We start from the raw sequence: 14,651 nt of genomic DNA, 5'->3' as shown, positions 1-14,651 counted from the left end.
TGATAGTCACTTGTCCCTCATCTGGGGTGGAAATTGAGGACTTGATGAAAGACCCCAGAGGCAGTCAGGGAAGGGAGAGGGCAATCCAAACAAGAACAGCCTTTCCGGGCTCATGCTGGGTTGATCCCCTCTACAGGAGGGCTCATTCCACACTAGGCCTGAGCTCCCCAGGCATGCAAACCACCCAGCCTGACAGGTATGCTCCAATGTTGCTAACGTGGAAGACCTGGAGCCCTTTCCAAGGTAGGAGATTACTGTAAGGAATCTGTCACTGCCCTCTGATCCAAGCCTGCCCCTTCAAGAAGAGTGACGGACAAAGTCATAGACAATGTCTGCGCTGTTCCCCAGTCACAGCCACACACTCCTTGCTGCTCTGCGGTACTTTGGGCACCTGGAGGGTGTAGCTGTGGAACTGGAGGATATTCCTAATGCATGCAAAAGAGTAGTGCCCATGGTGGTTACAGGCTTTTATGGAGAAGCACATCAACCTATTTCACACTTATTTAAATTAACACCAGTTTCCTAAAGATTTGAGTGCTGCTCTGTGCCTCTCAGACTTTCCAGACCATTTCCATGACCAATCCCTCAGTTTCAGGTCAAAGATGCCAGATTAAAGCTCCTTATTGTTCCTTATTGATTTATCCACATGATTAAGGGCAACAGAATTTGATGGGTTAAGACATATGGAGTTTTTCTGCTGCTGTTGTGTGTAAGGAAATACTCAGAACGTTAGAGGTCTGTGATTTCCCACTCAGAACAGAGCCAGATGTATTTTAATTATAGGAAAACCTTTGCTGAGCCAGCTTCATGGTACATTCACAACCACTCTTCACTTGTTAGACTCACTCTGTAAAATGAACAAGCTGGTTACTTGAGATATGTATAAAATGTGTTCACTCCTGGAAAATATACAGATCTGGGAGTTACTTTAGCCATATGTTAGGCAGGATTCTCCAGTTCCTATATAGTGAAATTTGCCCTCACTTCTTATTCCAGGAAGAGTTTTACCTGAGTAAGAACCATAGAGCAGAACCACTCTTTTCCTACTGGTATTTTTCCCTTGCCTTTTCAGAAGGATACCCTTGAGACCTGGCATGGTTCTGTACCTGAAATATTTTGATGGACATGTGCTTTATTTCCCCCGAAATAACAACTTCAGTGAGGAATATCTGTTTTCAGTAACAGGGTTTCTTTGAAAAGCAAACCAAACCAAACCCAGGAAACAGAGCATGAAGCATTTTTCACTTCCTAGCAAAGGAAAAAAGGATTAATCCTCATCTGAAATACTTTGTTTAAAGATTTCCAATCGCCTCAAAAAACCTCCAAAACCAACAAGCAAACAAACAACCAACCAAAACCCAAACCCAAACCCACAAATAATTTCCCTATTGCAGGTAGATTCAAGTCTTACAAAGAAAAGGCCGCAGGTCCTGAAAACCCAATCTGTGTATTGCTACAAAACAGTGAAGAAAAATCCTGCTCAGTCCCTCAGTTTCAGGTTCCCAATTGCTCAGCTGAAAACATAATACCATCATTCAGGCTTGCTTCCAGAACTCTGCAGAAGATATGTATACATGGAGCTTAGGGGAAGTGATCTGGCTCACTCTTTGCAGGACAAAGTCCTTAGCTACTTGTGATAATAAGTGTGTGTAGCATAAGCAAGGTAGGGACCACCTATCACTACCCGAGAAAACAAATCAGCCCAGAAGATTTTAAGGGGGGACAATTTATTCTTTAAAGAACCACTGAAGTTCTGTAAGTGTTCCTTTGTTTGCTGCACCACAGGTATGAACAAGAACTATTCCAGTAGATGTTACCTGTGAGAGTCTAAATATATATCCATTGATTTCTAGGTATTGGACTGTGGCCATTGACCTATTTCATGAAGAGGTGGAGAGAACCTTCAGAATACCCTGCAGCTACAGGGAGCACTACTGCAATAGCAGTACAAGGAGCTGTTCATCCTAAATACATAGATATCACATGACATTGCAATTTACATGACAATCTTATCCAAATACTAAGAGTTACAGATTCACATATACAGTACATTTCCTAAAATAAAAACCCAGATACACCCTAAGGTATGCAAACTGGCTCTGTCTGGCAATATGTACCCATTCACACCTTATTCACAGGGAGAGGCAGTTTCACTCAAGCACTGCATATGTGGACTCACCAACTGTTTGGAGTTAGACCTCAAAGCTCAACCACAGAAGGAATTGTGTCTCTCTGAGGTTGAGGGGCCACTGCTGCTGACACAGGCTGGAGACAGGCATCTTCCCTTTCACCAGCAGCTCTCCATGTATACACAGTAGCTGAACTGATCACCAATAACCATCCCTCCCTTGCCCTTCAAGTTGCATTTTTCTTTGTATCTTTTCTATACACTTCTTTCCTTTCATTTTAAATAATTTATGTTTTTCCTCTCTATCTCAAAAATATGCCCTCTCATTTCTAATAATAACCAGAATGATATAAAATGATATAAAATAAAAAATAATAAGGATATAAAAGTTGGTAACAGTTGTGTTTCTATTTTACAAACTGTGACCATATCAGTTTGCTCAATGCTATCAGATCAATTTGCATGCTGAACTTTCTGGAGGAAAGGGAAGAAAACAATAAGGAAGAAAATATGGAAAGAAGCTGAAAGGAAAGGAAAACAGAGGTAAGGTGTAAGACCCGTAAAGAATATAGTACTGTTATAATAAGAAAAAGAAACTAGAAGGGGACAGAATGTGAATTAGGATCAGTTTACTGCATGTCTTGAGTCATGCAACTGAAGGACAGAAATGGTACCACTGCAGCAATTCTCTAGTGTAATAAAGTGAAGGTAGCTCCACTGAGATCAAAACGTGATACCAATTTATATCAGCTGAGAGTATTGCCCATGGACTTTAACCCTCTTCACAGATCCTTATCCTAGCATAGCAGCAATAGATGTTTATTAGGTCATGCTGAAATAACCCAGACTAAAAGGCAGTTTTACTTTTCTTTCAGTCTCCTCCTGTATGTAATTTCCCCATTAATGTTATGGAAAACAGTTTGCTTTTCAAAACATCCCCCTCAGCAGTTTTTCCCCTTGGCATTTATTTTATTTACCTGAATCCCCTAAGGCTGATCCTTCCCTGCAGATGGACCTAATTAATCTTTCCAACGGTGCCCCTAAGACAAAAGAAAGTAATATATGTACAGATGGGACTGGGGCACTCCATCATCCATCCAAGTAAGTGACCAGTAATGTGACCAAAACTATCCCCTTGAGGTTATGGACTGACCACCAGGAAGTCACATGAGGCTCAGTGTAAACAATAGATTTTATTTACTAAGGTGGTACCTAGAAAAAAAAAAGCTTGGTTTAAGGAAGAATATAATAAATTATTTCTGACATTAATAAATTATACAACTGGAAGGCAAATTACCATTGTAAATTTATCTGCCAAATGATTTTACAGTGGGCCTCCAGCATGACAATAGGTGAAATGTAATACAAATGTATGCAGAGTACACAGCATTTCTGTACTGTTGCCTTGTACCTTTTACTGCACTCTCATCAAGCTGAAAGAATACCCACTATTCCCAAGCTAAAACACTAGAGGGATTTCCAGTCCCAAGTTATCCTGTTGGCTTTTGAGACCTAGCTAGTAGGAAACTAAATGAATACTTACACTGGTAAAGGCAGACAGCAAAGTGTTTGTCAATTTTATGTTCATTAAAAGCAATTAAATATTATCATTTAATTCCTTCCCTATAATGTTCCCTTTCAAGGTGAACTAACTGATCCCTGTTCTCTGCCACAGTCAGACTTTAAGCTGGCCACCTGCTTTCCTGACCTGCTACAAGAATACAATAAAATGGGGGATTGTTTTCTTAACCAAAGTGAAATTTGCTGCTTTTACTTGGAAAACAAAGGGAGTTTGATTGTGTTTTCACTTGGGCATTAATTCTGCAGACTGCTGAGCAATTTGATCCTGATCCAGCAGTGTGCAGTGGCAATGCTGGTAACATAATAACTAGGAACTGTGTTGTAGAGATGCTCCAGGGTACGTTTTCCTGGGCCAGTACCAGAATAAACCCACAAATATTAGCAGAGAGGAAAGTCAAGATCACTCAGTCTCAGACTAATATTCTGTCTGTAATATAAATTATTTTAAATGACTGCTTTGTAAAACCACTTGCAAACTGCTGAATGGTTGTGCAGAAGGGTCAGACTGAATAACCAGCATCCAATATAGATTTTAAGTAGCTGGACCTTTTAATGTACATGCACAGAATCTGAGCATTGACTGAGAATGATAGGAACATAAGTGACATTACCTTCTGGCCAAACTGTCCAGCCATCACCAGCTGCCTTGAACACTTCTGTCTCCCAAAAGTCAGATTCTGCATGTGGCTTGGCAGCTTAAAGGGAGTTAACAGTCCCAAAGCCCCTTTGGTTCAGATAAAGCAACAGGGCAGAAAGTAACAGTTTTGAAGCCACATTAACAATCTGCAAGTTTAAAACACAGTCTTGTATGGATAGGGAAAAAAAATCTATTGACGTGATTAAACAGAGCTTTATGTTTTTGGGGGTAGAATAATGCACTTCAGAAAGAAAAAGAAAAAAGAATGTATTGAATTTCAGACTCCATTACAGTTGAGAATGGCCTGGGAGTGAAAGTCATCCTCTGTGAAGAGCCTTACACATGTTTGATAGATTTTGTGATTCTGTCAATCAAGGATGGCTCTCTTTCCCCAGTTTGTCCTTTACTGAAGGAAGCTTAATGAAATAGTGTATTCAGAGTGATGCAACTAATTTGGGGGATGCTTCCCTTCAGCAAAATTCCTTTGCTTCAGCCAAGATAATGCAAAGCTCTTTAAGCAGTAAAATCACTTGTACTTGCTCACAAGCAACTTAAGGCAAAGACTAGGCTAGGAGACCAGAGGATCTGAGGCAGACACTTCCTGGGCGCCTGAGGCTGGGACACACTGGTCTACATAGATCTCTAGGAAATAGAATCAAACTATCTCTGATCCAAATAAGCTTTCACAGGCATGTCCAACAGTCACAAATGAAGTTACTGTTCCCCTACCAGAGGCTTTTAAATAAATAGCTCATATTATGTATTTAGTAGATGTCTCCAAATGTGCATTTGACTCAGGCAAGGAGTAGTGGTGTTGAAGAAGCAGCTTTTAAAACCCAGCCTTTCCTTTGAGCTATACCTGGTAATGTCCCTTTGTGGTCACAACAAACTGAACCATGCTAGAAATGTGGGAGCAGTGCTCTGTGTGTCACCCAGCCTTGCCTTAATACTGGGGGTTGTGACAGTGCTGAAGTTTCACTGCGATATTGGAAACACTCCCTGTAACTGCTAACGCAGAAAAGTTGTTTCTTTTTCATGAAGGGGTTATCACGGTGTCAGAAATCAGTGATTTTCACAGAAGCTTTAGGGAACTCTGTAAGTCTCATTTGCTTGAACAAAAGGCATTAATAAAGCCGTAGCTGTCAATATAAAAGTAATCAAACTGTGTCAGCTCTTCTCTGAAGACAGCACAGGTCTATTAAGATTTACTTCCTCAGGCAGATGGACCTCCTGATGCATGGCCTTTGGAGACTCTTAGAGGATCTTCGTCTCCAGGGATAGAGGACTGTGTTATTTTTTCCAAATGTCCAGAAGAAGGATGAGTGAATTCAAAGGAATATATTCTCATTTAGGTCTGGAATGAACTCCCAACAGGGCCATGTCCTGAAGCTATAAAGGCCAAGCCATTTGCACAATCCTAGGTTTTACTCTGGTGCCCTGACCTTTGTGTATATGCTAAATTCAAAAGCTTTCCACTACATCTGGCAGACAAAAAGAAGATGAAGAAAATTAATTTTCTCTTTCCTAACACAACAGAATATTCAGCATTCCACATAAATTAGAACCAGGAAATAGGGATCTCATCCGCTAATTCAATTTAAAATTCCAAATGTTTTTGAAAACTTTTTCATCAGCCTATTTCAAAACAATAAGAAGTCAAAGGGTTTGGAGTTACTCCTTACCAATGAAAGCAACCATGATTCTACTAGTTCCACTAAAGATAAGACATTTATACTGCCAGAAGATGAGGTCTAGGAATATGCAAGCCGTAGGTGCTCTAACTCGCTCAATCCTTCTCCCATCTTTGTTTTGTCCTGCTAAACTTTGCTCAGAAAATGACCTTGAGTACAACTGCTCCTTCCATTGTTAACCCTCTGACCTTCTAAACTAACATCCTTTGCTCTTTCTAATTTAGAAGATTTCTGGGCCTTATTAACTGAACAGGCCAAGTGACCGTTCCCAACAGAAACCAGAGTCTCTAACAAGGGGGTTATTGTTTTCCAGGCTTCCTCCCTAGTACTAGATCTGCAGATTTCGGACTGAAAAGCAATAATGCAGACATTCTTTGTCTAAACATTATCTGGAAAGCATCAAGATAACTCAAGCCACTTCCTCGTCAATTAAGATTACAGGGGTCATCTCAAGGGACCTAAGTGATTATGACCACGATTTTCAAACAAGGATACTGAAATATGTACAAACTATATCATGAGGTATCCAAGTAAAAGAACCTCAGTCTTTAGAATTAATAATAATCTGAACTCCCACTGAGGTCAGTAAAAGGAGAGGGTAATCAGCACCTCTATGAATTGCAGTATTTTTACCTATGTGCCTCACTCAATGCACAGATGAAGAGCTGAAAGCAATCAAACTGGGAAAGTATGAACACAATTCTCCAAAGAAGAAGCTGTATTTGAGCTTCTTAATTTATAGTTTAGGATCCACATGATTTTCAAAAGGGCTTATGAGCAAAGCACCTATTTCTGAAAATTCCCTTTCCTTTAGGTAAGACATGAAACGCCTGATGTTCTGAATGGCTGCACAGGTTCAGGGATCTCCATAGATCCCTGGAAAAGCAGAAAATCTGGCCCAGATACAGGGACATACTACCTGGGGCTTCAGTTCCTCAGGAACAGCAGACACAATTTTACATTCATGCAACCCCTTAGTACAAATAAGACACTTTCTACAGAATTTGCCTCGTTTTTCTCAAGAGCCCCTTCCTCATTCAAAATCCAAGAAATCCACTTCTGTCTCAGGATCAGTTTGAACTCTATTTTAAAGATAATGGCAGCCGCTGGAGTACTAAGGAGGCTGCAGTTTCTCCCTTCAGCACCACCTAGTGTAGGGCATGGTTCATGTCACTGCGCCCACATGTAGCTCGTCCATCTGCATCCCAGATGCATTCGGCCTTGAGCAGTTTCCTTTGAGCATCTTCCATCAATAATGTTAACAGGAAAAACATGGGAGAAGGACGGGATATTATGTTGAGTAGTTTAAAGATATCAAATCTCAAAGTAAGTAGGTGAAATGCTACAACTGCGTTTCAGAAGGTATCTACATACAAGCTGGCATACAAACAACAGAACGATGACTATATAGGTACACTATTAAAAGGAATAGGTACACTCAAAACTTGGTTGTGCTGATGTAATCTCCGCTTTTCAGAACAAAGCTGACAGAAAAAGGGGCCACAGTGAAGCTGTGGGGATATTTAAACTTTTATTTTACTGTAATAGTGGTTTAATTTGCAAAGAGCACCAACATCTTTCCATTTCAGAAATGGGAACAGCCATCCCAAACCACAGATTGTAGAGTGAAAAGCTGAACGCTTCCTTTTGACCATTAGCTGTTGTGGGTCACTGAATAAAGAGCACGCTCCTCATCTGAACTCAATTTCTGCCACCAGAGTGTCAGATGGCTCTGGCTTTCCAACCATACAAGAGAAAAAAAGGGGGGAAAAGGACAAAAAAGAATGGCATTGTTTGTTTATCATTCAGAGTGCTTGTGTCTGGGGAGGTGGTTTATAAAAGTAGAAATGTCATTATGTGCACATTTTAAAAGCAATACTAAGTCTATGCCTACCCCCAAACGAAACGTTCAGTAGTTCCATAGAAGCAGCCAGACCTAAATCAGAAAAGGGCCTATGAACACAGACATCACTAAGATTTTTCAACTATGCACTGTTTTTTACTACTGCCTTCAAAGACCCTCCCAAGACTGAAGTCCCTGTTGTGCCAGATGCTGTAGATGTAATCATGTCTACATTTGTTCATTCATAAATAATCGTGAATGATATATTCTTGGTACAAACGAAACAGTGTATGTATCTGGGACCCAGGCTGTTGAACCTCTGCTAAAATGAAAGCTACAAACCTAAGCAGAATTTCTGAAGAGAAATGGAGCCCATATGTCAGAGAGATAACTGCAGATTATCACAGCTGGAAATGAAGAAATTGTAGTATATTGATTAATTTTGATTTTGCTTAATGGGCTATGACAGAAAGCCACTAAGCTGAATGCATCCTCCTTTACGGAACAGGAGGGGTTCTGCCAAGATAATAATACTACTGACTTCGAATGGACTCTCTCTAATGTTTTTTTGGTGTTTCTGAAATTCTATGATCTATTGCCACAGTACAAGTGATGAAAAGACTTAGACTAACCTTCTTAGAAAGAGAGTTTAGTAATGGAGGCTACTATGCTGAACAAACAGATGTTCCACTATCAGAAGCAAGATTACTGGAAAAACTGCCTATGATATAAAACAAAAGGGAAAGATTGGTAAATATCAAGGCAACTAAACTGTATTCAGGAGCTTCTTGTGCTCCAGGAATGTGAATACACTATCTGTTAAGGACTCGATGCACTATGGATTTCAGCAAACTGTGGCATAGGTGTAGCACAGGTGTGGTATAGGTGGCATAATCCTTAGGCAGTCAGCCTGTGGGATACCAAATACCTCTGCTTCCAGGTGCCAGATATGGGAGCTGTACCTGCAACGCAAGAAACTGAGGGGTAGGAGCATTGATCAGTGGAGGGAACTAAGAACTAGAGAGGATTCAGCACTTCTTTTCAGTCATCAGGCAATGATGCTCTCCTGGCAAGGCACACAGGGACAGATTGTGACAGCAGCTACAATTATCTCTGTCCACTGTGATTTGTATGAGAGGTTTGCTGGTCTTCTCAAGTGACACCAGCAAACCTCTCTGCAAAGGAACAACACCTTGCTTATCATTTTGAGATATCCCAGTTCCAGAAACAATATTTGCCTTTGGGAAATGGGCAGAGCACCATGGACTGAATAATGAAACATTTACATGAACTCATTCGAACAATTACAGACACCAAAAAAAAAAGGTTCCCCATCCCTTTGAAGGTAAACAGCATAAAACCTCCTCCTGACTTTCTGCTGTTAAATCAGACCTGCATTCTTATGATTTATTTCTTGCTTCAGAAAGACACTGCCTGCAGCTGTGGTCAGACAGAATATACTTTCACAACAATCTCTAATGCACATCCTGTGGTATTTAGTCTAATGACTGTGACAGCGTAGTTTGCTGCTGGCTAAAGGTTTCAAATTCTGTTTTATCTGACAGATCTAAAGGCTTGGTTGTACCATACCCACATGCAGTGAGTGGTATGACACTGACTATATATAGTATGCTGCACTAGTCTCTTTAGCTAGGAAGAAACCCCAGAAATAGATGTAATGTGTTACTGGCTCAAGCTATTACCTTCTGCATCTGAAACGATTCACCTCACCAGTTCAGCTGGCACATACTTCAGATGCAGTTCCCAACCTATGGAAAGGCTAGGCAAGAAAAGAAGTGAAGAGTTAACAGCCGTACTGTGTGAGGGAACAAGTTTGTGCAGCCAGTTCTCAAATGTCATTCCTTTCTCTGGATGCTGTGACATTAATTGCATCTGACAAGAAGAGTAGGTGGGCCACCATGCTAAATGCAAAACAGACTCACAATGGCAATGAACAGTGAGAGGGGCAGAAAGGATAAGTGATGCACTGAAAAGACAAACAGATGGCAAATTACCTATGTGGGACTCCAACTGAAGTAGGACAGGTGGTTTGCTTCCTAAAGCAAGAACTAAAAGCCCTCTGTACCTCACAGGATCTGTAACTTGATTTACAGATCCTTAGCTCTTCCCAATAATCCACTAGGAAGCTGGACAAAAAAATCTGTACCATAGTCTCCCACTTCCAACTGAGTATCAAAAGTGGAATTCAAGTAGTAGTATATAAGGCCATTTAGAGCTCATACAGCACGAAGCACATGACAGTCCTGACTTACATCTAGAAGACTGTTTACTGCTGCACATCACAGCCCAACAGCAGCACATCAACACTCTGGTTTCAGAAGAGATAAAAACCTTTCATTTCGCAGCCCTGGGCACTAACAGTAATAGAAAAGAGGAGGCCATTTGTTCATGGCATCACTGCTTGTTTCAGAGTAGCTCTGCCAGATTGACTCTGAGATCTGTAGACACAATGTAGCGTTGTAGCAGATGAGAATATTAGGACAGCACTGTGTGCATGTGTAGAAAGATGATGGGAGTATTAGAAACATTTGCTTCACAAGCCATCAGGCGTACAAGCCAACACGTTGGAACACTTTTTAAGTTCTTGGCATCTTCCCCAGGCCAATTGTTTCACTTGTGGGACAAACAGAAATAATTGATATTTGGAATGTTATCAAATGAATATAAAGAAAAATCACTTCCCTTAGGCTGCTACTTAAAACACTGGTGCTGTAAGAAACTAATGTTTTAATACTATCTATCTAAATACTATGCTTACATCAAACTGATATAATTTGAAGGTGTCACAAGCTAAGAAAACAAACCATGTCTGTGTGATTTTCCTACAAATTCCTGCAAATGTAAAGAATTAGAGAAAAAGTAATCCTCTGAGTTTCCTTTCCATTCCTTTACTCTGTGAAATGTGGGCTCCAGCAAATTCTGGTGTTTTCTTCAAAGTCCCTCTGGAGGCAGCTCTGCCCTGTAAGTTGTGTTTCAGTTTGGAGATAGGAGGGAAATCTAGTGAATCTTAACCAGGACTGTCTAAGGTCACTATAGTCATCCATGATCAAGCAGTAGCAGGGTTATGGCATTTAATTGTCCCACATCCCCTTTTATATATTTATAAATAAAAAGTATGGGGAAAGGGATTTTAAAAAATGAAGAGCAAAGCAGGATAACTCCATACTTCAGTTTGAAACTCACTGCTTTTAACTGATTGGATTTTCTACCAGCTGTATCTCACCAGGGTGCATATTTACAGCAACAGCAGGAATGCAAACCCACACTTTTAAGTGAGGTGCCAGAACTGGAATTTAAGAAGCTAAAGAAATTTGCAAATCAAGTTTTAAAAATTCTTGTTGTATCTCCATCCCCACAGGAAAGCACACTGACAGAATAAGCCTCTGAGTCACGCAAGAACAGAAAATAAAGAAGAGGCTTTTGCACTTGCAGGCTTCCAAGGGAAGCCCTGTGGTATAAAGTACTGCCGGCAATGTGTCAGAAACCCAGACTTCCACTGCAGATGCTAATATGTTCTGCTGCTGCCTTAGGAAATCATTCTTTCTCTACCAGTTGGATCAGTTCTACGAAGATTAACTCCTACCAGAATGGATATCACTGTATTGACATTGAAGAACTTCACCTGCCAAACCCCAAACTAATGTCTTTCACATACGCACGCTTTTGTAGGCAGCGCCTCCTCACCATTTCTCTCTAGTACGTAGAACTGTGCAGTCCTGCAGTTAGAATAAAGGTACTTTATCTATGAGACTGATTTCAATTTTAAGTCAGCTTCTATAAAAAGGCAGTGTTTTATCTGGAACGTTATGAAAACAGAGCAATTTGCTGTCACTTTCATTAAATGCATGTCACTGATACACAGGGTATTTTCCCACCAACTTAGAAAGGTTCTCTTAAATGAATGAACTCTTGATGCAGTTGAAAATGGGGAAATATACTCAAAGAGAAAAGACAAAGAGAAGCAGCTAACTATTTATTTGTGCTACTCTCAGAGTTTAAGATGTACTTTTTACATCATAGAGCCTACAGAAACCATTGTTTTTCACCCTACGCCATTTTAAAAATAAACATTAGTGTTCTCCAGGTTTTCAGTTATTACCTACTCCAGAGTAGTGAGCACCAACTTTCTGATAAATCCCAATGCACACAGAAACAGACCTTTACCCACTATACAAATAAATAAACCAAACAGAGATACACTATTCTTCATTGTGGCAATGCATTTCAATTGGTGTTCTAGGAAAGTCTAAATCCTGGACTAAATTAACTGTTTTCTTCAGTTAAGCTGTTAAATCCAATCACTTCTCAATGACTCATGCATGATTCCCTGTGGTGACAAGAGCTACTTCTAGTTTATTTAATGATATTTAATTAATTCTCCATTAATGCTCTTTCTTAAACAGTTTCATCATTAGCAAGAATGACTCCTGCTGACTGCAAAGAGGGTAGCCCTGGGCACAAGGAGATCAAAGATTAATAAATCTGCTTATTGGATCTATCTATATCTGTCTTTGAAAGCTTTCTAAACTAGCTAATGGTGCAGTATGATAATTAATAATGTACGAGTTTAATTATGCTATTTTTTCACAGTTTTCTTACCCCAGCTATTACAAAACATGAGCTGATGGATGTTACAAGTCAGGGCATTCATGCACGGGCATCCATTCACTTCATTTGTAATGCATGTTAACATTATGATACATCTGTTCTTGTTGCTTTGCTATTTCAGAGGATACTGATTTTTGAAATCGATCCAGTGATTTCTTCTGGAGATTCTTTAATTCAGAGCAGATTTTCCTACCCTTACTCTGAATGAGTTCTTTGCAATCTCTTCAATATGCCCATTGAAACCAAAGTGGCTACTCCAGGAGTAATAATACACTGTTGCATGTGGAAAAAGGAAGCAGAACCTGGCCCACAACTATTGTTACCGTGATTACTGAAGAATCTATTACACTGAGTGATAGAGGATAAAAGGGCCAGAGTTCGTAACTATGAATGGTCCTGAGAGCAAAGACAAGCGGCTTATGCTTAGCAAAATAAAGATAAGAGAACAAGGGAGTGTGTGCTGATGAGTCAGAATGGTCATAGCAAAATCATCCTGGATAGAGCAATCCAAGAAAAGAATACTACTGCAGCAGAGACTCAAGCCCCAGGATGAAAGTTTAGTCCTGTGGCTGTCATTATCATAGAGATATTACAGAGAATGACTCTACAAGCTTCAGAGACGGACATAACACTAGAAAAGAGGAAAGTCAAATGTGAAGTCCAAGTCTGAGAAACAGACCTGAGAAATAGACTGAATAACTATGTTTTCCTCAGTGACTAGGAAAGACAAAGAAATGGACTGAAGGCAGAAGGGAGACAAGGTAAAGGGAAGATAATGAGCTCCTTTTGGCTAGGTTTAATTTCCGCTGGTTGTGATGCCTTAGTGAAAAAAGGCAGACTTAGGAGATATGAGTACAGTGATTGCAGTTTAAATTACAAGAAGAAATGACATTACCCAAGAAACTGTAAAATAAGCAAGAAAAAGGGATTTACTTCAACAAATAAGCTTTAATAATTATATGCTGTTACTAATTTGACACTCATGTTATGAGGTCAGTTCTACCTGCAATTACAACTGAACAGCTACAGTTCCACACAGAACGTATTTCTTTTGAAATAGTGGGGAGCCAGAAACATCAAAGGGATATTCACCTCTACATAGAGATGGGTGTCTCCAGAAGAAATCTACAATCACCTACTAGAAAAGGGTCCTTGGATGCATTCTGAGTCTTCAAGTTTGTTCTTCCTTCTCTATTTCAGCTATATGTTTAGAGACTCATTTACTGCACTACTCTTTGTCTTGTGGTGCAAACTTTATTTGCACTCTACATTAATCTTTTATCACACATAGGATGCAAAGGGATGCCAGCTCTACATTCCTGGACCTCTGGTATCAGTCCTTTTAATTACAACAATTTTGCACCTAACCCACAGGTATTATGCCTACAGCATTCATTTATCTGAGCATGTGTACTTGTAGTGGAATTCTGAACATCTTCACCTTGAGATAAACATGTCTCTGATCAGAATTAAGTCTTAGTGTATGGTTTGGAACATAGGTCATGGATTTAGTTTTCATCAGAGATGAAAACAAAATAGAGCTGCTCCAGAAAGGAAAGGTTATAGCTGTTCTTGCAAGGAGTTTGGCATGACATCAAAAGAATCTGTTGTTTTGATGGGATTGCATTAGAGGCAACCTAGCAAACCCAAGTATTTCTTCTTTTTTAGGTAGTTACCTAAAAGAGGACAAAGGGATGAAGGAAACTGGAAAGAGGTTAACCATGATCCTCAGCCACTGTGATTGCTGCAGCATCAGTTCATGGAGAGCAAGCTGCAGCAGAGAGCACACCTTCCACCATTCCTTACCACCTTTCTCTCCCCCACTAAATATGAAGTTCTGGCTCCCTGGAGCCCAGTAGCTGCCCATACTGCCCAGCTTGTCTCCTCTTGCCTTAGCAAAGTGGTCTATGTGTCTTGCACTAGCCAGACTTCACCACAGAGGAGCTGGCCTGGGGCTCTTTCTTCTTGCACAGTGTATTAGCCTGAGGAAGTTCAGAGCAGCCTGAGAGCATTTCCCTGCTTATCTTCCCCTTTGCTTAAGGACTGCCTTGCCGATCTGTTTTACCAATCCAAACACAGTCCAATTAGGTTGTCAGCAGTTTGCTGGCAAGTCGGTCAATGAAGTGCTTGGAAGGGCCTGAG

This window comes from Pezoporus wallicus, unplaced genomic scaffold (assembly GCF_028554395.1).
Source record: "Pezoporus wallicus isolate ANWC-B61680 ecotype Strahan unplaced genomic scaffold, APGP_CSIRO_Pwel_v1 contig_3952, whole genome shotgun sequence".
NCBI lineage: Eukaryota > Metazoa > Chordata > Aves > Psittaciformes > Psittacidae > Pezoporus > Pezoporus wallicus.
This window is presented reverse-complemented; position numbering follows the sequence as displayed.